General features: G+C 37.9%; 2 long non-coding RNA genes across 3 annotated transcripts; both read right to left on the bottom strand.

The window, feature by feature from the left end:
• Positions 1 to 10,549: 10,549 nt before the first annotated feature.
• LOC126787635 (uncharacterized) lies at positions 10,550 to 11,509 on the bottom strand. The gene is made up of 2 exons (XR_007671251.1): positions 11,429 to 11,509; positions 10,550 to 10,876 (listed from the first exon to the last, which is right to left on the bottom strand). It is a non-coding gene; the product is annotated as an uncharacterized LOC126787635 (long non-coding RNA).
• A 5,830-nt stretch (positions 11,510 to 17,339) lies between these two features.
• On the bottom strand, positions 17,340 to 22,304 carry LOC126787637 (uncharacterized). 2 transcript variants are annotated; one of them, XR_007671254.1, is made up of 6 exons: positions 21,992 to 22,304; positions 21,112 to 21,840; positions 20,542 to 20,644; positions 18,053 to 19,511; positions 17,657 to 17,916; positions 17,340 to 17,565 (listed from the first exon to the last, which is right to left on the bottom strand). It is a non-coding gene; the product is annotated as an uncharacterized LOC126787637 (long non-coding RNA). The 2 variants fall into 2 exon arrangements; XR_007671253.1 differs by having other exon boundaries at positions 17,340 to 17,916.
• Between the last annotated feature and the right edge of the window lie 1,998 nt (positions 22,305 to 24,302).

Raw genomic sequence — 24,302 nt, 5'->3', positions numbered from 1 at the left:
ATCTGTTAGCGTGATTAGTGTAATAGCATGATTGAAGGAGGAAATCACGGGCATGATTTCCTCCGTGATTTGTGAGGGTAGGCTAAGTTGTTTATATATAGATTACAAATCAAGTGTAACAAATTAATTAAGATACAATTTGAGTTGGTATCAGAACACTTTTTTGGAGCTCTGTTTTTTCCTGGGTTTCCACTGCGTTTTTGCGTGGAACTGCACCTTCTCCATTTTTTCGCAGACGACGTCCTCTGCCCTTCACTGGTGGCCATGCATCAGCTAATTGATCGATTCGATTACTCGAGATCAATATTAACCCTGTAAGCACGTTAGTAGTATAAAGCAAGAGGGTATCGTTCACAAACCGGGGATCCAACCAGGGTAAAGAATCACAAACATTTAACAACGAATTCATAAGAGTTTAAAAGGTTTGATATAGGTTCGGATTGAGATATAAAAACAGAAAATAAAACCTAAACTAATATATACATGTGATCAACTAGCCAACACATAAACATCACCAAACAAATCGTCACAAGTAGCTTCAAAATCATAATCTCATCCTATGCAAACACCGAGCCTTAGCGGACAAGTATTGAGTGAACAAACAACAACCTAATGCCGAACTAGGTTACTTAGCGCATCCCTAACTCGAAACATGGCCTTGTAATCCTATCTTAGCGCTTAGAAATTACAAGATAACATGTCTTTCTCAATCTTACCACTTCATTGATTCATCTCTTATCTAATTACTTAGCGCATCTTAGATAACAAACGGATCATGGTTAATTCCTAGTGATTACTAACAAGTCAAGCATGTCACTTACTTTAACAAGTTATCAAAAACACTTAAGAATCCTATATGCAAAACTAACTTAGCGCCTTGAATCACATATAGTTAACGCCCAAGAAAGAGAATCATTAAATCATTGAATTATAAACTCACGATATCTACATAGAAATCATAGACAACAAAATCAGAACTACTTTATAACATCTTGCAAAATCGTAAACTACATGAGAGTATTCCACAAATTCGGAACTAGCCAAAAACATAAACACAACATCACACAAAGAATCCAAACCGAAAACATAAGTGTGAAGAAGTAACGAGTTACACTTTGTAAATCTCCTTAGCGGTATTAAAACAAGGCAGCACGGCTTCAACTTGAATGGCAATCCGAGGCGTAGCGCTTTGGATCGAATGGAATGAAGGGAAGATGGTGTTTTCGCCTTGAATGGCTTTGAGGATGATGAGTAGTGTTTAAGGCAGAGCTTTGGCTAGTCTTGTGAGCAAGGTTGATGATCTTTTTCTGTGGAATTGAGGTGCTATATATAGAGGAAGAAACCCAAGGGAGGATGGCCACAAAGTCCACAAAGTTGAAACCAAATTGGTTGAGGTTTCCTAGATTCGGCAGATCTGACCTTTGTCCCTTGTTGTGGCCATAACTTTCTCTAGAAAATAGATATTGAGATGATTCCAACTGGCAATTTCAACTAGACTTCCGTGGCTTTTCATCCATATATCATGCACTTTCTCAGTCATTCTGAGCTGTACAGGGGAGCTCGTCAAAGTTGGATGATCTGCAGTGCCAGAATTCTGATTTCTATAAGGATTGCATATCTTCTTCCTCCTTTAATGCTGATTTCTTTTGCACAAATTTCTTCCTTTGAATTAGGGAGGCAGCAAAAGTCTTATTTGTTGCAGCCATGTTTGATTTTTCTTACCTCTCCTCATTAAATTTGCTGCATGCCTTCTTTGACTTTCTTGTCTCTTGTCATTTAATTTGCTGCATGCCTTCTTTGACATTCTTTGGTGCAGGGATTTATGGACATTCTGATAAATATTTGTGCTCTATATGCAGGAGGAACAAAGTCCCAAGTTTCCCTCATAGCCCTTGGATCAAAAGCAAATCAACGGCTGAGATAATTCCGCGGAGTTCACTGGACCTCCGAGCAATGATTCGGTCATATCTCCCTGTAGGAATAAGATATTGATTTGATTCCAAATCCTACATAAACTAGACTCACACAGCTTTTTGTCCATATAAGGTACGTCTTCTAACTCGATCGGAGCTATCCAGGGGAGCCCGTCGAAGTTGGACTACGAATCTTGACAGCATTTTCATTCTTGCATTGATTGGGCTTTTAAGTGCAAATCTTCTTCTCCTTTTTCCTTGTGGAACTAGGAAGCTTTCCTTCTCAAATATGGATTGGTATTTCCTAATAAGAATAAGTACGTTAGAAACAAAGAAATACGAAAGCATGAATCCTACTCGAACAAGGAAACATATATCAACAAGGATTCTTAACACTTAGCACGATTTCATCATCAATTCACTTATAATTGATATAAGCTCTACCTAAACAATTATTCATACAAAAGAAACTAAAACATACTAAATAAGAGGTAACAAAGAGTAAGAATAGGGCATAAACGCATTAAGAACGTCACACTTTGTGCTCCTATAACTAATCCAGTGAGCAAAGCCGTGTTCTCATAGGGAAGCTATCATCGTTCATTGTACCAGCTTCCCACTGCTCCTTCAAGCCGTCACTGCTCCTTCAAACCATCCGAGCTCATTCAAGCCGTGATCATCACTTCTGCTCGGCACCTCCGCGATCCGCCCGCCGCTGTTGCTCGACACCTCCGCGACCCGCCCGCCGCTGCTGCTCGACACCTCCGCGACCCGCCCGCCGTGGCTGCTCGGTCTCCAGTCTCTGCCCCACAAGCACATGGACATAAATAAAGCACTGTCCGACGACGACAATGAAGCTTGCTGCCGGACAAGGAGAGGAGAAAATTTTTTCTAACCTTTGAAGCCCGTGACCCGCCCTCCGCTGCTCGGAACCTCGGCGAACGACGACAGCCCTGGGCTGACCCGCAACGATGCTGACCCGTCCTTTCTGAAGTCGAACCCGCCGTCGGCTTCATACCCAAAGACGTGGACTCTCGTCCCGGTGCTGCCGCCGTCGATCCTTGAAGCTCTGGTGAAAAAGAAGAGGAGCGCGACGGCGAAAAGATTTCGGCAAAAATCCGACCCGACCTGACCCTTATCCACTCGACCCGACCCAGACCCGGATTCGACCGACCCGGAGACCCGAATTCGACCAGACCCGGAGACCCGAATTCTATTATCTTGGTTGTCAGTGTAGGTTCACCGACAGTGCAGGTGCACCCAAGACAGGTTCAACTTCGCTTTTAATCCTATTGTGTTTTTCATTTTCATTTTCAATGGTTTTTGGAGACGACACAGAGAGTTCTCACATTCAATTCGTCCACGAACCAGAAATCTATGGTCTGGTTGGACATGATCATCACACAGCAGGAGGCGCAATGCCTATCGCATCCATTAGTATGGGTTTAAATATTTCTAACTTTGTTGGTTTTGATACATGGATTATTGATTCTGGTGCATCTAATCATATGACTTATGACAAATCTTATTTTACCGTATTGTCTTCTCCACCAGTACCCTATGTTACTAATGCTAATGGTGAGGCATTCCCCGTATTAGGAAAAGGGTCAGTTCGTATTACTCCCACAATAGAGTTTCACAATGTGCTCTATGTACCTGCTTTATCTCATCATTTGATATATGTTCCCCAATTGAACACTGACGCTAAGTGTTTTGTGACATTTTTTCCTATGTATGTGATATTTCAGAATCTTCTCACCGAGGAGTTAATTGGTCGGGGGTATCTAAGGGGCCGGTTGTTTCATCTTGATCAGACATATGCGGGGGATAAACCAGGGGCACCGTTTTGAACCGCTTTAATCTCCACTTCTGACAAGCTAAGTGAAGTTTGGTTACAGTATCGTCACTTAGGGCATCAATTTTTTAGTGTTATGAAAAAATCTATGCCTACTTTGTTTATTAATGTGGATGAGTCAATTTTACATTGTGAGACATGTGTTTTGGGCAAGAGTCATCGATCTACATATTCCCCTAGTAATTCTAATAAACGTCTTCTTCCTTTTGAATTAATTCATTCTGATGTTTGGGGACCCTCTAAAGAGTCTATTTGTGTCAGAGATGCGGTATTATGTGTCATTTATTGATGATTGCACCCATCTTTCTTGGGTTGTTCTCGTCAAAACTAAATATGAGGTTTTTCCGGCTTTTCAAGCCTTCTATACCACTGTTCAAACACAATATAATGCCACAATTAGAGTTCTTCGGTCTGATAATGAGGGGAATATATGCATCATGTCTTTCAGGAGTTCTTTAACACGCACAGAATTGTTCATCAAACAACGTGTCCTTACACACCTGAGCAGAATGGAGTTTCTGAAAGGAAAAATCGTCATTTACTTGATATGGCTCGGTGCATTCTTTTTAGTGCCCATATGCCTAAGTGCCTTTGGGGTGATGTTGTCATAACTTATGGCCACCTCATTAATCGTCTTCTCTCTCGTGTTCTTCAGGGAAAAGTTCCATATGAGGTGCTTGCATCTCATGTATCATTACCCTGTTTTCATAATCTTCATGTCCGTGTTTTCGGTTGTGTTGCTTTTGTCCATCTTCCAAAACATCAGCGGTCTAAATTAGATGCCCGGGCAGTTAAATATGTGTTTTTTGGGTATGGAGGACATCAGAAAGGGTACCAGTGCTATCATTCACCTACCAGGAAGTACTATGTCACTATGGATGTTACTTTCTTTGAGGTCATGAGCAATTTTGCCTCTTCCGATACTGCTCTTCAGGGGGAGAATTCATATTTTGAAGAACTGTATCATGGAGAGGGGGAGACAAGTAAGCCAGTAGATATGGTGAGCGGTTCAATTGAGATTACCAATGTGTCAGCTACACAGCCACCACCGGATGATTCTGGATCTCCAGTCATATGCCATGTTCTTGAGAGAAAATATTCGGAGTGCATATCCCTTGTGAGTTGAATTTGAACTTGTTTTGAACATGTTGAGCTTACAATCACCTATGTTTCTGCCATGTCTTACTTGTTATGCGAGATCTCATGTTTATTAACCATTGAATTCATTCTATCTATTTCGATTAAGTGTTATTCTTGATGCTATGAGTTTGAAGATCTCTGAGACAGAATGTTGAAGGCATTATAGTTGAGTCATTAGTTTAGTTATATTGATTTTTATTTTATGTTTTTGTTTCCCTTTTCTAGTGTTTGCTAAGGGACTAGCAAAGCTTAAGTATGGGGTTGTTGATAGGAGCACAAAGTGTGACGTTCTTAATGTGATTATGCCCTATTCTTACTCTTTGTTACCTCTTATTTAGTATGTTTTAGTTTCTTTTGTAAGAATAATTGTTTAGGTAGAGCTTATATCAATTATAAGTGAATTGATGATGAAATCGTGCTAAGTGTTAAGAATCCTTGTTGATATATGTTTCCTTGTTCGAGTAGGATTCATCTTTGCGTATTTCTTTGTTTCTAATATACTTATTCTTATTAGGAAATACAAATCCATGTTAGAAAACGAAAAAAATCCTAGTTCCACAAGGAAAGAGAAGAAGATACACTTAAAAGCCCAATTCATGCAAGAATGAAAATGCTGTTAAGATTTGTAGTCCAACTTCGACGGGCTCCCCTGGATAGCTCCGATTGCGTTAGAAGACGTACCTTATATGGATAAAAATGATTTTGAGTCTAGTTTATGTAGGATTTGGAATCAAATCAATATCTTATTCCTACAGGGAGATATGACCGAATCATTGATCGGAGGTCTAGTGAACTCGGCAGAATTATCTCAGCCATTGATTTGGTTTTGATCCAAGGGCTATGAGGGAAACTTGGGACTTTGTTCCTCCTGCATATAGAGCACAAATATGTATCAGAATGTCCATAAATCCCTGCACCAAAGAATGTCAAAGAAGGCATGCAGCAAATTAAATGAGAAGAGGCAAGAAAGTCAAAGAAGACATGCAGCAAATTTAATGAGGAGAGGTAAGAAAAATCAAACATGGCTGCAACAATTAAGACTTTTGCTGCCTCCCTAATTCAAAGGAAGAAATTTGTGCAAAAGAAATCAGCATTAAAGGAGGAAGAAGATATGCAATTAATGCAAAAGATATGCAATCCTTATAGAAATCAGAATTCTGGCACTGCAGATCATCCAACTTTGACGTGCTCCCCTGGACAGCTCAGAATGACTGAGAAAGTGCATGATATATGGATGAAAAGCCACGGAAGTCTAGTTGAAATTGCCAGTTGGAATCATCTCAATATCTATTTTCTAGAGAAAGTTATGGCCACAACAAGGGACAAAGGTCAGATCTGCCGAATCTAGGAAACCTCAACCAATTTGGTTTCAACTTTGTGGACTTTGTGACCATCCTCCCTTGGGTTTCTTACTCTATATAGAGCACCTCATTTCCACATAAAATGATGATCAACCTTGCACACAAGCACAAGCCATAGCTCTGCCAAATCAATCTCTCACCCTTCCAAGAAATCCTAAACCCGATTACACCATTCTTCACCTTCATCTATAGCCTTCAAGCACGATTGAGAAGAGGTTCCATTCCCCTAGAAGTCTTGGCTACACCTTGTAGAATCGATTGATTGATAAAGTGTAACCATGATTCTTTCTTTGTTTCAATTCGGTTTTTGGTTTTCTTGTTCTTGGATGAGTATGCGATTTGTGTAGTGTAATCTTGTTTCAATTTTGTCTATGAAATAGCTACTTGATTCAATTTATATAAAGATTCGAATTTATGTTTTGGTTTTATGGATTTTCTGTTTTTGGTTTCTGCCGTGTACTATGTATGAACAATTTCGATTCCTAAGTGTTATGTATGCGATTGTAGCATGATATTTAGGTTGTTGGATTAAAGACTTATGCTATGAACATGTTTATTCTTTTCTATATGATTTTCGAAATTGCATGATTAGGGGTTAAGTAGGTGACATACTTGATGAATTCGATATGCATGGCTTTGGGATTGTATGGTAAGATGAACATGTTAGATTTCAATGAAGCCGAGTGGCAAGAATTGAATGTGTTAAGTGTCTATGCATATAGGTTACTGATTTGGAACTTAAATTGCATGATCTAACCTTAGTTGGGTCAATGAGCTGGTATAAAGCACATCTAGTAGCAAAAGGGTTCACCCAAACATATGACACAGACTATGATGAGACATTTGCACCTATTGCAAAGATAAACACTATTCGCGTATTGCTCTCTTTTACTGCTAGCTTAAACTTGCCACTCAGACAGTTTGATGTTAAGAATGCTTTCCTTCATAGAGAACTTACAAAGGAAGTGTACATGAATCTTCCGCCTGGATATGTGGCCTCTTTTCAAAGTAACTTTGTTTACAGATTGAGAAAGTCTTTGTATGGTCTTAAACAGTCACATCGTGCTTGGTTTGGAAGATTCTCACAATTCATGAGAAAAATTGACTACAGACAGAGTAATTCAGACCACACGTTATTTCTCAGACATCAACAAGGGAAGGTAACAGCCCTAATTATATATGTTGATGATATGGTAGTTACTGGTAATGATTTATTGAGGTGGATAGATTACAGAAACAGCTAGCCACAAAAAGTTTAAGATGAAGGACCTAGGTACACTCAAGTACTTATTGGGCATTGAGGTAGCCCGGGGAAGTGATGGTATCTATCTGTGTCAAATGAAGTACATCCTTGATCTACTAACAGAGACATGTATGTTGGATTGCAGTCCCATTGATACTCCTATTGAGCAGAACCATCGGTTAACAGAATATCCAGATCAAGTTCCTACTAACAAACCTCGTTATCAAAGGCTAGTTGGACGCTTGATTTATTTATCACATACCAGACCAGATGTTGTGTATGCAGTAAGTGTAGTGAGTCAGTTCATGCATAATCCAAGTGTGGACCACATGGATGCTGTTGTAAGGATTTTGAGGTAGTTGAAGTCAGCTCCAGGGAGAGGAATAATGTTCTCTAATCATAATAAAATCCTTAAAGTTTGTGGCTTCACAGATGCAAACTGGACTGGAAATATTACAGATCAGAGATCCACATCAGGTACTTTACATTTGTTTGGGGTAATCTTCTTACATGGAAGAGTAAGAAACAAAAAGTGGTAGTTTGATCTAGTGCTGAGGCATAATACAGAGGTATGGCCCAGGGAGTATGCGATATGTTATGGCTTAGAAATTTGCTATAAGATTTGGGCATTAAGCCTAAGTGTACTATGCAGCTGTATTGTGACAACAAGGCGGCTATTGATATTTCACATAATCATGTGTAACATGATCGTACAAAACATGTGGAGGTCGATCATCACTTTATAAAAGAGAAGCTAGATGCGAAGATCATCAATTTTCCTTTTGTTCCTACAGAAGAGCAACTTGCCGATATACTCACAAAAGGAGTGTTTAAGAAGGTTTTTTATGACTCACTTAGCAAGTTGGGCATGATTGATGTGTATGCACCAACTTGAGGGAGAGTGTTAGTGTGATTAGTGTAATAGCATGATTGAAGGAGGAAATCACAGTTCCTCTGTGATTTGTGGGGGTAGGCTAAGTTGTTTATATATAGATTACAAATCAAGTGTAATAGATTAATTAAGATACAATTTGAGTAAATCGTCGTTGTCATACACCATAACTACAATACTGCTGGAGCGTGCCCTAAACATGCACCACAATTTAAGAAAATGAGTACCACGTATGATGAAAACAGCACTGCATGTTTTGCAGGATCCAGATCTTCTCCTGACTAAGAAAACCACCTGACTTTCTTGATCTATTCTGAGATATCGACACGTGGAAAAACAAATTTGATGGCTTCAATTCTTCTATTCCTTCTAGTCATACATAATCTCTCTCCCTTGTCTCTACTTATCTTTTCCATGCAGTTTAAGATTTTCCATTATAGAGAGAGGACTGGTTTTGGAGATGGTGGGATTTGGGGGTTTATGGTTTCTAGGGATTCAAAATGAATTGGAAATTTGGGAGTGAAGTTCTTCTCCCTCTTTGACTCTCATATCTCTTTTCAGAGACGAAGGTATGTTATTTCTACTGATCTTTTCCTTTATTCTTCTTCTCTTCAATTTCTCCATCTATTCTTCATTTCTCCTTTGAAATCGGAAAAAGACTACGTATTCATGAATGCTTGAGGGTCGGGAAACGAAATTTGGGAACGAACTAAAAGCATGCCATTGTTGTAAAGATTCCAGTTCAATTTAGGGCTTTTTGTTCCCTCAAACAGTAAACCTAGTATCGATTAGAAAACTCAAAACCCAATTTGTGTAGAACAAATCCTGATTAGTGAGATATAGATACCTAATTGGCCAAACATAAATGGGTATGTGTCAAAATGAAAGAATAAGAAGGGTTTGTATTGTCCTTGAAGGGCATAAAGGTTGTGTTGTTCACCATCCCTCTTGTCAGTCTTGTGATTGTCTGATTTCCTGAAGATTTTTAGGATATGTTAATGAAATTGTACAAAGTAACAAAACCCCTCCCAACCCCAAATAAGAGAAGTCAATGGAATTGCAATCCGAATATTTCCATAATTCTTCCAAACTTTCCATCATTTTCCTCTTCTTTCGTCACCTTATCCAAGTTAGGCCCAATATTTCTTGAATTAAGACTATCAAGAACACCCCGAACAAGCGGACTACCTCGTATTATGGCCAACGAGTACACTCCGTACTAAGGAGACACAATCCCTTCTTAATTATTTAACATGTCTAACCAGATTCACTCCCGATTATGACTTTTTGCTCGTATTAAAGCCACCGAACATACCCCGTACTAAGTGGAATCCCGATTGGGTTTTGGGTCTTTCACACAATCCCTACTTAATTATTTATCCAAGGCCTAACCGGATTCAAGCTCATCTCATACTTGATGCTTATTCCACGTCATACTCTGTTCAACCACAATAAAATCATTAACTGATAAAAACAATATTTCAACCTTAACCATAAGACAAGATCATGTATATCATATAAATAAAAAGTCATTTAAACATAAATAGAAGTCACCATGCATATAAATATGCTCATAAGAATCTATAGAGATATCCAGGATAGTGAAAGGGAAGAAAACCAAGTCAGGGTAATACTTGAAAGCTGAGATTCATGGATGCTTTGCTGACTTAATTGGAGGATGTACATATACGATTATATAAACAAATGCCTAGCCATGTAGCACAAATACAAAATTGTGCAATTAAATAAAAAGACACAAGAAAAGGAAGATATACTCTTCAAAATGAAGTATGGACATTGGTTCATCTTCATATGCGTGCATCTGTCCCTTCACCACAACTTCTTTAAATTAATAAGTGCCTTTTTATTTTCTCAATCTAGTATATGATCAAGCCCAAGTAATGACACAATAGTACAATTTTGTTTTCTTCTTCCATTTCCAGTGGTATGAAACATAAGGCAGTCAAATGTAAAGTTCAAAATAAACGTCACTTAAAGAAAAGAATTGAACTTATAATTACATCATAGAAATAGCTAAGCAAAATAAATTTAGAGTTACCCGCCCATAATATGAAAAAGCATAGAAGCGAACAGTCATACAGAACTTGCACATCTTATATACTTTGAAGTCCAAACATCCATAAATGCAAATGAGTAACTGCTAATTAAGCAAGCAATGACCAATGAGTCTAATTGAACTCACACTTTAGTTTACATATAAATCGTTAGGGCTGAAACACACGACTTTACCAAATAAAATGAAGATAGCTATTTGTGATTAAGGATCTGAACAATTAAGCATTAGGAACAACAAACACTCACTAACCTAAACGTTAAAACCAAGACACCTACACAACTATAATATATGTAAACATATTGCATACAACCAAATAAAGAAATAAAGTACTATCTTCTGGTTCCCTTACTAATTAAGCCTTCATTGTCTCATGTCCACTTGCCTACTCTAAGGTCCTGAAACCAAATCATGAGTACTCCTCCATTCTGGTCTGTACATGATAACTACAACATATAAATATACCATATCACAAGACAATGAAACAAAATATTCCACCACCCTTACCACCATTTGCATTTGTTGTCGTTAGGTTTCTGCTATAATTCATGAATGCGCACATAGGAATTCATCTAAGAGATCACCTAGACAGACAATAAGTTTTCACACGAGGACGTATGTACTAGAGGGAAAATGATAACCCAAAATAGACGAATGACGTACTGGAACCAGATTTCAAAGTCATGGCCCCGATTTCAATGAACCAAAAGGCATATATTATACTGATCTCAATCTTAATTCAAACTTTCATATAGGTTTCAACCACTCAATATCTCAAAATCTCAATAAATCATAAACGAACAATAACCTGTACTAGCCCAAATCAGCACGTTCTCATAGCGCACACTCATAACCAAGATGAATAAAAACTCATAAACGATTTGAGCTCGACAAACAGAACAGAACATGAAATACACAAAGGTTTAACATAAGCAAAAGAATTCACAAACCCATAATAATAGAAGGTACCAACGCTCAACAGGAACATCCAATAGAATCATGGTCTGAGTGTAGCCTGCGCTCTAATACCATTTGTGACAACCCGACCCAGATTAAGTAGGGATTAATCTGAATCAAGGTGTCCTGGTACTTCCTCACGCTATCTATCATCTATTTCATGAAAGAGAGTAAGAAAGTATTCATTGGGGCTTGCTAGAGAGTCCGAAAGAATTAGAGGTCCCATTCCTCCTCTTCTCAAAACTCTCTTGCTCCCCCCCAATTGAGTTTTTGAGCAAGATCTCGAGAGAGGAGAGACATAAAACCTTCTCGTTCTTCTTTCTGTTCCCCACCGTGCCTCCCTTTTCTTTTCCTCTCTTTCTGATCTTATCTTCTCCTTTTTCTCGGTAGTTTTTGTCGGTTCTCCACCAATTTCTCTAGATCACTTAACCCTTATCTTTCTCTTTTAACTTTTTTTTATTCCCTTCTTTTATCTACTAAATCTATTGTTCATTCTTTTTATTGTCACAAGTGTGTAGCCAAATTAAGGTTAAGTCCAAAAACAAGTATCATATTCTTTCATGAATTAATTATAACATTATAAATAGGGGAAATTACAGTTTTCTTGGTCAAGAGAGGATCTGGATCCTGTTTTGCATCATTGGAAGCCCGGTCAATATTTTTGGCATGGAGTGAGCCCTAAGAATCAATTACTGAAGAGGTGTCACGACCATTACCATCAGTGTTAAAATTTGGGTAAGAAATTGCACGACATCGAGCTAGACTTGTTAGACGTCTTCATATGCAAGTCATTTTCGAAGATTTTTGCACTACACTCTACATGTTTCTATATTCAAAAAGGAATATCGATTAGGTTTAGCCAAAGCTTCCACAACAAACAGATAGACATTGGTCTTTAGCGATCATCCATCCTGAATTCCTGATAATGATTGATGTATATTTTTACATGCTAATTGCACTAAATGATGAATCAGCTCAACTGAAGCAGTTGTAATCCCGAATCTAACCTCAACTACCCATTTTCCCATTTCTTCTCAAATGCTTTACGTGCATCGGTGCATGCATAACAATCATTTATCTATGCAAATCGATCATCGAAAAATTCATCTATGTATGCAACATTCATTTATACGTGCGAACTTTTAATTGGATTAGATATTAGTCAATTCAACAAAAAATAAGTGTATGAATCAAGTCGGCAATCAAAGTCTGGTGATGGCTCTCTAGTATCTAGCCTAAAAAAGAGGAGTATTTCTAATCATACATCTAAACCTGATTGATTATTTTCACACGACAACGTCCCGACTTTTCACCTCCCTCCGCTCCACTGTCACCTCCCAAAAGATTTGTTCAACTAATTGAAGGCCATTACTCTAAATTTTCTGTATGCATGACTGCGTATCACTATCAATTTATATTCTTACGCAAAACCCACACTGCAAGCCTGCAAGAGGGTTGTAAATCATGCAAGTAGAAAATTCATTAGTATTCTTGATTGGACAAATCAATTTGTTCTGTATTAGTGGAGCACCCACATTATTCTAGGCCTGTGAGAGTGAATTCTCAATAAGCTCGAAGCTTTGTGAGGCTGATCCCAATTGTGGACTTGTCGTTATAATGCATGCACTTAATTTTTAAGAATGACTTAAACACTACACCCAGCCATCTTTTATCCGATGTTGTGCGTTACAGATTGAGTTTCACTTTTTGTTCCATAGTCTTGCATCATTGAATGATCTTGTGATGACATTTTATTTCCTTTTTTACTTTTATTTTTTGGTGTTCATATTATTATGTAACAGTCCCACAAGTCTGAATTCTCAGTAATTGTAATTAACGATCTTGTAACAACTAACATGTTGGAAGCACTGGGATGTACCTGGATTTGGAAACTTAGAGAATAAAAATTGTCACATCCCGGAAGTGGGAAAATGATAGTATTAGAGTTTAAAATTTTGGATTAACAAGCGAACAAACGAACAAAATACGTTCAAACACTTGTTAGTTTGGAAACATGTATAATTTTTTTTTGCAACAGGAAAAATTAAGTTCACAAGCTCAACTTTAAAATGAACAATATAGTTACAACAAATATTTACACTTGAAATGATTACGCGAGCTTTACAATATTTTTGAAACAACAGAAGGTGATATTCAAGTCACCGGTCCAAAACAAATACAACAATGACAACCCATAAAAAAAGAAAATGTGACAAATAAGAGTTATACATCTCGGATACAACTTTGATAATAAGAATCATAATTACATAATTTGAGTTAAGGACAAAGTAATTGAAAACGTGTACTCCTAAACTTTTCACGTTTCCTAAACCTTTGTTGTCTCCTAACCTGCACAGAAAACTATAGTACGGCTGAGTTTCGTCCTCACTCACATAGTAGGAGTCAACCCACGTATGACCTATGTTGTTTGAAAGTAAGGTATGCTAAGTTTTATGAAAACTTAAATCATTTAGAGGTGAGCATGTGTCTTAAACCTTTTATGAAAGGGTTAACTATTCTTTAAGGGAAAACATGCAAACAATGCATATACATGGCCATCATATAAATATTCAACCAGTGGTGACCGATTCTAACGACTAAGAGGCGAACGAGTTACCTTTTAAGTTGAAGCCAACTACCTTCATTGAAACAATAAAGGCGTGAGAGTGTCAATTTTCACTAGAATGCCCTTAATGATATTGTATAGGATGAATCCAAGTCTCAAACTTACCCGTGCAACTAAAGTGTCGTAAATAGGGGTAAGAGATAATAAAATAGGGTATTGAGCCTCTGGAGATTTACGGTTATCGACACCGAGAGGTTACCAAACTACTGGGCCCCATTCACTCTCAAGTCTACTCACTTACGTACTATGTAATAACCCGATTTTGCGGAACGATTTATTGGATTGATTTTTAAATTTATAAGTTTGTAAAACTTTTAAACGTGTTGTTTCGCTTTACGACGTCGGAAATCGAAAACGGAAACGTTATCGGAATGTTTATTTAGAAAAAAATTTCGTTTCTGCGAGGTGAGAATCGACTTTTGCTCCGTTGCTCGTTTGTAAACACTTCCTTCACGGAAGTTGTAGAGCTCTTCTATACAAGTTCGTGGACACGTTACGCGTTCGAATCGGACATCAGACGTGAAAGTTATTAACGACGGAAGTTAGTTTCCAATTTGAAAAAGGGTATAAAAGGAAAAATTGAGGGATTAGGGTTTCCATTTTCGGAAACCCTTCACCCCGCCTCACTTTCCCACTTTCTCTCTCTTCTCTCTCGTTCTCTCCCCGATTCTCCCTCCCTCCCTCAAGCATCGCCGGAACCTCAAGCACCTCCGACGACGATTCAAGGGCTCCACCGTGCAATCTAGGTATGAATTGATGTGATTGATGTTTGTGTGTGATTGTGTGATGATTTTGGATCAATTTGGGGGAAGATTAGGAGGAGGGGAGAAGGAGGAGATACGGCCGCCTAGAGCGGCGCGTGGAGGAGGTTAGGGGCGGCGTGAGGCCGTGGGAAGATAGAGGAGAAGGAGAGGAGGAGAAATGGTGCGGTGGTGGCGTGCTACGCGCCGGTCTTAGGCTCGTCGCGTGGGCCCCACGCGCTGCCACAAGGAGTGACACGTGAGCGCCACGCGCGGTCGCCGGAGGTGGCGCGTTACCCCACGTGCGGCGGCGCGTGAATAGTGAATTCAAACAGTAATTTTGTAAAAATTTATTTTTACGTTTGGTGGAAGTAAAAAGTGATTTACGTACTGTAAATGTAAATTTATTTTACGTACTGTAAATGTAAATTACGTTCAGTAAATGTAAAAGTAATTTCAGAAGGGTAATTTGGTAATTATTATTTACTGAGATAGTATTTACGATTGAATAGTATGCATACGTACAGAAATACGTAAGCAGTATGTACTTTGTACAGTAATACATGAATAGTAAATACATGAATAGTAATACGTAGTGGAATATATATTTGTATAAATGGTAAATAAGTACATATATATAGTTTGATATACTATATACTGTCATGATTTCGTGGTGAATATGTTCATTTTGGTAATGAGATTTATATATCGAGCATGTGATTTGATTTGTTCAATATGACATGATGATTATTGTACGTGGTTTTAACATTGAGTATTGTTAAAACGTGATTGTCTTCGGACGAGTTTATGTCTTCGGACGTGTTTTATGTCTTCGGACGTGTTTTATGTCTTCGGACGTGTTTTATGTCTTCGGACGTGTTTTATGTCTTCGGACGAGTTTTGTCTTCGGACGTGTTTTATGTCTTCGGACGAGTTATCTCTTCAGACGTGTTTTATGTCTTCGGACGAGTTTTGTCTTCGGACGTGTTTTATGTCTTCGGACCAGTCTTCGGTCGTGTTTGGCATGTCGGAACTTAGCCTTTGGCCGGGCGAAAGTTACGATACAGTTAGAGCTTTAGTCTGTTTGCCGGGGTACTGCATATGATGTAACTGATGGGTTATCGGCTTATGAGTACCCATATATTTTTGATATTGGGTAACAGATGGTTGTCCAATGTCGGCGGTGTACTATATGAGGGGTAACAGAGGTGTACCAGCGCTCATGAGTACCTGTATTATAAATGTATTTGGGTAAATAGAGGGGTTGCCTAACTTCTCATGAGCATATATATTTTCACAATTATTAGACAATCAGATGGGCTGTCTAATGAGTCATGAGTACATTTATAATTGTTGATTTGTGGATTTCGTATATATTTTTATGCGAGTTGTATTTGTAGTTTTTACTCATACGAGCTACAAAGCTTACCGGGTTTGTGTTTACAATCCCGGTGCACCTATTCGATGGTGTAGGGGATAATTCCGCATGTATCGATTAGTGGAAATCGAAGGACAACTCTGAAGACTCGAAGTTGTTTTTATCCTATCTTGTGGTGAGAATTTTGTGTGGATTTTTGTGAGGATTTTGTGAGGATTTATACATTTCCATTTGTTATAATGTCGAATTATAAATTTGGTTTGTAATAATCGGTTTGTTTGAGTTGTATTTTGAACTCAGAAATGATTCACTGTGACATTATAATGATTTCGATTTATTGAGATTGTTTTAGAGTTTTTCATGACTTCGAAATTAGAGTTTCATACTTGAAATTTTGGGGTCGTGACATACTATATCGTCTATCCTCGAGTTTTAACATTCTAAAAGCAATAATGTATCTCAATTAATAACAATAATATCATCGATAATGAATTTAAAGGCACAAAATTAACACACAGGAGGTTAGCTCACCCTACTTGAAAGGAAGAGCAGAATCCGCACTGCTAGCCCAATTTCAAAGAAATGCTTCTCCTGCTCCAACTTTGTATGATCTCGTAGCATCAACTTGGATTCCAATTATCATAAGAGCTAATACCAAATTCGAGCATCATAAGTTGATTCGATTCTTTATTCCTAGTTTGACCATAAAAGTCAAAGGTTGACATTCCGTTGACTAAGTCTTTCTTGGGTTGACTATGAATTGACCACGTTGACTAATAGTCTCGGAAAACAAAAAAAGGTCTAACTTCAATAGTCGAGCGAGCTATAGTTTAAGGATATTAAAATTACTTGGAATCTATGAAGCATTAATACAAACACGAGTGTTCGTATTTGACACAATTCGATACGTGGACACGCCAAATGAAATTTTTGTTGGACACGGACATGTTTTGGACATGTTAATTATATATATATATATATATATTTAAAATAATATACCTAATTTAAAAAAAGTAGCATAGTTTCTTAAATTAAAACAAGATCATCTCACATATGAAATATCAAATATCAAATACAAATACAAATACAAGTCCGACAAAGATTCAAACTTTAAACTAAATACATAATGAAATTCAAATACAAATAGTTAATAACTTCATTCAAACTCCAATGTCATCCTCCACAATATTCTCTATTTCAATAACATCATCAACATCATCAAATAAGTATCTCTCCAATTGTGGTTCATCATGTGTAAGGTTAGCCATCTCAAGTCTTCCAATATTAATGTTTTCCAAGGATTCAAATTGATCACCTCCTACATCCCACATAAGAGTGGTATGCACAAATACCAAATATTCCACTCTTTGTAGGAGTAGTTTGTTCCTGTTTAAAGAATGAATGAAATTATATGTGCTCCAATTTCTTTCACAACAAGATGAAGAACTAGGTTGACCTAGAAGTTGAAAGACTGTACCTTGAAGAATAGGTGAAGAAGCTCCATGGATTGGCCACCATGTAATTGGCTCTAATAAGTATCTATCCTTCATAGCATCTCAACTTCCAAATTCTTGTATACACATAGAAAAATTGGCAAATTCTATGTTAACCTTTCTTCCTTTATCTTCATCGGAAAAGTACCGCATGAGACATGTTTTTCTTTCTCTTGTAATCCCCAAATCTTTGTGAGGAGCAACACGATGAGTAGCTTCACTAAGCCATTCCGAACTATAATACCTAAAACATTGAAATATAAATATCTATAAGCTTCTACTAATTAATTAAAGAAATAGGAATATATTTTATAATATTACTAAACAAGAATATAAAGTGGACGAATTAAAATAAATAAATAGATACAAATATCACTCACTTGGGATTCAAAGAATGAGCCAAACAATGAGGAGGCGTGTTGCTCTTGGTCCAACGAGTCATCAACACCTTATGAACCATATTCCAAAAGAGAGATTTTTCTTCAAGTTATTTTCTTTCTTTCCTATATATAACTTTCTTCACTTGAACAATCATATTATCCCACCATTCATACATCAAATGAAGACAAGGCTTGTCGGTATCCGCGTTCCTAATTATCTCATAGATAGGCTCGGTAAAACTAAGAAAGTAGTCAATATCATCCCACATTAAATCATCCAATAATATCTCATTTACCCCTAGTCGCCTTCAGTTGATCATCTAAGCTATAATCATCACACTTTGAACTAATCACCATTTGTTGCAAACCATTCTTGATTGTCTTAAACCTCTTAAAGATAATAATCGTAAATGCAAACCTTGTGGGAGAAACTGAAAGCAACTTCAAAGGGCAATGATCATTGAACATAACTAATCTCATTCCATGATTCATTATGAAGTTCTTAATATACATAACATGCTCCACAATAAATTGTATCCAAGAGAATATGGGTCATACATATCTATATTTCTCAAGCAATTAGACGGTTTGCAAATACTCTTCAAACAAGATTTAATGTGTGAACTACACATGGTGTCCAAGAAATAGTAGGATACTTACTTGCTATCGTTGCACTGGCTTTTGCACAAACGGGAACATTGTCGGTAATCCCTTGGACTACATTTTCATATCCAACTTCCTTGATAGATCCAATAATCAAGTTTGCAATTAATTCCGAGCCTTGTATTCTCCCTCACAATTTACAGCTCTTAACATTATCTGACCACTCTCAGAAAATAACAATCATATTAATCAATGGTTTTCTTTGTGCATCGGACCAACCATCAGATATACTCACATCCTTATCCTTTCATGAAAGTTTGAGTGGTTGCAAATGCTTCTCAATATTCTTCTTTTCTTTTGTAAGAAGTGTGGTCCTTATGACATTGTAACTTGATGAAACATAGCCCGAAAGAGTAGAAGTATGAATATAAGAGTTCCGGTGATTTGCCAAATTGAATGGTAGACCACCGGTGTAGAACATTCTTGCAACCTCAGCATCACATTCTTCCCTAGCCGAGTTTTGAAAGGCTTTCTCAATATAACTAGAACCAGCTACTATTTTCCTCTTCTTTCCTGTATCGCATGTTGTTAGTTCATGTGCATATGCATGATAAGTGCTCAGCCCAACGCTATTAGTGGTATCACTCCCCCTTGATTCCTTGTTGATGGTAGATGAACTTGTTTAGGAGCTGCATTCGTCAATCTCTCCTTGCATTCTCTCATCAACTTGACCAATTTAGATTTGGCTTCCGGATTAACCTTAGGGCACCCAACAATTCCCCATCCTTCACTTAACAAATGTGTCCAAACTCTAGTATACAAGCCATTGTAGTACATATTGCAGAACTCAGTCAATCTGTTATGATATACACAGAACTTAGAGATTACATGCAAAATTTGCAAAAAGAAACATAATTGAGTCAAATCTGCTATGATATACACATAACATAGAGATTACATGCAAAATTTGCAACAAAAACAAAAAATAGATTTCAGTCCAATCTGCTGTGATATACACATAAGTTAGAGATTACATGCAAAATTTGCAAAAAGAAACATAACTAAGTCCAATCTGCAGTGATATACATAGAACGTAGAGATTACATGAAAAATTTGTAAAAAAAAAAAAAAAACAGAACTTAGTCCAATCTGCTGTAATCTACACATAACTTAGAGATTACATGCAAAATCTGCAAAAAAAAAAAATAGAACTTAGTCCAATCTGCTGTGATCTACACAGAACTTAGAGATTACATGCAAAATTTGCAAAAAGAAACATAACTGAGTCCAATCTGCTGTGATCTATACAAAATTGAGTCAAATATGCTGTATTCTTATAAATATTGCAAGCCAAATTTGCAAACTTGCAACATTTTGCTCATCATATGACATTTAAATATATGATTCCACAAAAAATAAATCAAACTATGAAAGTATGAATCAAAATTTATGGATTCATGCATCTTGTGCCTATAATGTATAAGTTATATAAGACCAAACTCTCATACAATGGAATCTACAACCAAAGCCTTCAGACCATGCACTCTAAATTCCTTAGTGCTCCACAAAAAATCGAAATCATGCTGCTAGCATATGTTGTTGTATAACCAAATCTCAAAAATTCAAGACTCACATCTTCAAATTGAATTTTCACCCAATTATTGACATAGTTTCAAGCAAAGGACAACCAGTACTGTAAGTTGAAGAATCAAGCCATCACATACATGTTTAGATATCTTAGGGACTTTGAGATTGAGGGAAAGCTAAATCCAAGAATATCATCGTGATCAGCCTCTATTCCCAAACACTCCCAAGTTCAAAATAGTTAAGATTCTAAACACTCTCTATTAGTCTATTAACATATAGGAAGAGAGATTATAAATTACCTTGATTGGTGCTTTCCTTGAGTAAATAACCCAGTGAGGCTATTTAGAAGTGGCCTCAGGAATCAAACGATGAATGCCATCAAAAACACAAATGAGGGTTGATCTAGAATCAGAAAAGATTAAAGTTTATATTCAACAGAATGTACATAAACAATTGGAATGGAATCAAAGAAAAGAATTGAGCTAGAGTAAGATAGGCTTTATAGAATCTAGTTGACTGGAATTAAAATCTGTTTATGGTGATACATGCACCCAAGTTTCCGATGAATTGAAGCAATGGGGAAGGAAATGCAAGAAATCAAAGAGGCATGACAAAAAGAAAGACAACAGATCAACAAGGAACCAATAAACAAACAAGGGGACGTTGAAATAGCTAGTATAGGAATGATATGAATGTAAAACAGAGAGAAAGAGAAAGCCAGGAGAGATCTCGTATACATTTACCATAAATCCATAATCGATTATACCCACAACTCAATTCATCACAAATCAAAAACATCTTTACTTTCTTACTTCAATCAACATAAGATGAAGAAGAAGAAAGATGAGAGAGTAGCAACTTGGATTTACCTTGCCGAAGAGATCGCCGTTGGCAGTGGTGGCGACAAAAGGAAGAGACTTGGCGACGATGGCGGTGGGGACGAAGTGGTCGGAGGGTTCAAGGTCGGAGTTGCGTTGGCTCACTTGGCTGCGTAGCGACTAGCGAGGCAAGGATCGATGGATCAGTCTTTAGGTCTAAATTATGTTTGCAGACAAAAATTCCCCTCGTGTCCAGCTTTAATTGCGTAATATGGACACCCGTGTCTCTTACGTGTCCGTGTCCGTGCATCATAACTTGGAATCGTTTTGACGACCTAATTATTTTACCCACACAATACTAAGTTAAACGAGTGCTCGAACCGAATGAGGATCATAATTAACATTAGTCATAAGACTCGTTACGTTAGATCGTCGCCATTTAGTTAAAATTAGGTTTCCACTAATTAAGTTACCTTAAGTAAAAGTACAACTATTAAATTCATTTAGTAAATAGTAAAAAAGTGAAAGTAAAACATCAAAAATCCCAATTTTTGTCACCCTTATCACTCCGGCCAATTTCCGATTACAGACATCGTCTCCGATCAACAACAAACCAACATGCAGCAAGATATTAAGCTTTCCTATATCATCAACATCTCGGAATCGAAAACAATGGTTGCAGCGCCTCCCATCTTCGGCCCCGAGCTGCTGCCACTTCTCTTAAAGTAATCAAAGCTCTCTGCTACTACCCAGAAGCTCCGAGTCCTTTTCCAAGGTCATCTTGTCAACGAGAAATGAAAAGAAGAGATGCCAAGGTCAGAGTTTCATTGTAACACATGAAACAGAAGCGGATGACAAGGAATTAAGGTTCGATTCCAACAATTCAAAGAGGAATCAAGGAAAATAAAAGAGGAAGGAATGCGGAAGTTACCAGTATAAGAAGAGATTGGTTGCCGCAACTCTCGACGTCGCCGAGGAGCCGGTTGACGACGGTGGCGAAGGACATAAAGAGGAAGATTCCGATTAGACTCAAATTGGCGAAATCAAAGGTGAAATTGAGTTGGGTATGACAAGTAATGACTAGCCTTACCAAATTGATGGCTGAGCACCTCGTCGGAGCCATAGAGTCGCCGGAATTCATGGAAGCTCCTCCGGACGAGATTTGTGAATTTGGCAGAGGGGGCTGAAATGGTGATCGATAAGTATCAATATGGAGAGGAAGGTGAGGGGAGTACGATGGTGGAATTGCATGTGTTGAACTCGCTTTGACGGCGGCGCTAGGCGAAGGTAAAGGGAGACGGTGGTGTTCGGTGAAGGAGGGAGAACAGAGAAAGGTTCTCTGTGTTGAGAGAGAATGTTGCCGAGTTAAGTAAAAGAATTGGGCTCGGGTCGAAAGCCCAAAACAAAACCCAAAACAAAAAATCTATTTTTAGAAAATTATTTCAAAACAGTGAAACTTTAGGAATTTATAAAAACAAAATCCAGCGTTGCCGATACTTTAGCCAAGTGCAACATCACTCATTCTCTTGGTTGATCAGCTTTGAGGAGCCTCCCTACATGCTACTCATGCCTTTTTGGATGATCTTGATGTTGTTGCAAAAGCTAGGAGAATTAGGCGTTCTAAAGATTAGTCTTTGGCTTTGTTGTTTGGGTCTTTTAGGCTTCACTTGTAACAAAAAAAAAAGGATCTTCGGAAAAATATTCCGAAAATAATTTCGCGCTGGTGGGAATGTGTAATTTAATATTAATGTATTAAACTACGTGTTTCAACATTTAAAGAAAATGTCGATTAATTAGTCATACTGTGTCGGTAACTGAGATTGGAAATCCCGGGTATTACAAAAATTGTGGTCCTATGAAGGAATATGAAAAAGAGATCTCTTACATCTCCCTAACGTACATGCACCACTAAACAATTTGATGATCCAGATTCACTTTATAATTTATTTGCTATTTGTTATGATATTTGGCATGCTCGAATTAGCTCAATTTTCAGAATTATTCATTATACAGCTCTACAAGCCATTGGATATATGGCAGAATTATGCTGCCAGATCCATGATCCTGAATGATACTTCCAAAGTTAACTCTAATATAAAGCTGAATGATATAGCTGTGTATATCTAACACAATTAAAAAAAAGAACAAATTTTCCTAGTAGAAGCAGGAAACTACGTGAATCAACCACAAACTGCACGCTAAGAAAAAAGAATGATCCATTGTGAAAAAAATCCTTATGTGGTTCAATACCAAGGTCAGAATGAGACTGGAGCTATAAAACGGACTTAAGCCTTCTATAGCTCGATGAGGATCATCATGATCAATTTGGATGAGATTGAACTCTCGTCCCCATCATACCTCTCTTTTGTCTAAAAAGATTTAACAATCCCATTTGGAAAAACTGGTGTCAACATAAAAAAAAGTCAAAATAGTGGGGCTGAAAAACCTAGTACGCGCCTACATGCGCTTTGAGTGCGAGAATTTTGGTTTCCCTCCCTGTCCGGTGGTTAGCCCATCATCGGACGGGTCTTGTCATCTCTCTTTGGGGCTGAGATGACTCTGGGCTCCTTGATCAAAAGTTTTGATTGGGGAGATTGCTTCGATAGAGGTTGAAGTGAGGATTGGGAGAGATTGGGGTTGGTGTCTAGGGTGGTGGTGGTGCTGTCAGCATGTCAGGGTAGTCAGCTCGGCAACTGGATTGGGTCTGTTATGGGAGGTTTCTGGTTGGCTGTGGAGGCGGGTAATGGTTGTGACACCCAAATCGAATCCAACCTGGGGTTGGATCTGGTTTGTTATGGTGTGGGCATGGTGTGGTCGCAGTGGGTGTCTCTTGCACGTGCATGGCAGTACATCGTGGCCGGTGGAGGTCTGGTGTACCTGGCGGGTCGGAGTGCCATTGTGGGTGGATTGGCAGGCGGTGGTCTCTCCCACGTCCTTAGATTGGGCCTGAGTTTGGGCCCTAGTATTGGACCCGACCTTGGCTGGTCTTTTATTTTCAGTTTTTAATTTTATTTTCAGTCTTTGTGTGTTTTCAATAAGAAGAAGTGGACTATGTTCTGGTTGTTGCATTCTGTGTGTCATATTTGTTTTATTGAGGCGGTGAGTTCATTGCTTTGTCAAATTGTCAGTCTCCTAGTGACAGGATGAAACTTAGTGTCACTAGTATTGTCTAGTGGCAACGTAGTAGGAAATGAGTTTATGGCTCTTCATGAGCACTGTCTTTCCGTTATATTGCCAAATTT

This window comes from Argentina anserina, chromosome 3, assembly GCF_933775445.1.
Source record: "Argentina anserina chromosome 3, drPotAnse1.1, whole genome shotgun sequence".
NCBI classification, from domain to species: domain Eukaryota; kingdom Viridiplantae; phylum Streptophyta; class Magnoliopsida; order Rosales; family Rosaceae; genus Argentina; species Argentina anserina.
This window is presented reverse-complemented; position numbering and strand designations above follow the sequence as displayed.